Below are 394 nucleotides of genomic sequence, written 5' to 3'. Positions count from 1 at the left end.
ACTATAGAAAAAAAGACAACATATTCTTCAAATGATATTAGTACTAGTGTCAGTGTTTAATCTGGTAAAGTCTTCAGAATTTAATGACAGAGGGTTTTGACTCCTCAGATGTATGCTGGATTTAATCAATACTAAAGAACTACCCATTACACTTCTATGGATAAATATTAAGAAATATGAAGAATTGTTGGACACAGGTGGCAATGTTTTGGTTCTTTCCTATCACACATGGCCCTTTCATTGATCTTTTCAGAGCACCTAAGCAGAGGCTTCAATGTATGTTCAATAGAAGTTTCTCATGGGCATCAACAAAGTTCCAGAATTCTTAGTTGTAAAACTAATGATGATCAATCAGGCTCTTTCCATCAAGGGTTGGCAGTTAATTTGTGGGGAA

This window comes from Peromyscus leucopus, chromosome 23 (assembly GCF_004664715.2).
Source record: "Peromyscus leucopus breed LL Stock chromosome 23, UCI_PerLeu_2.1, whole genome shotgun sequence".
NCBI classification, from domain to species: Eukaryota; Metazoa; Chordata; class Mammalia; order Rodentia; family Cricetidae; genus Peromyscus; species Peromyscus leucopus.
This window is presented reverse-complemented; position numbering follows the sequence as displayed.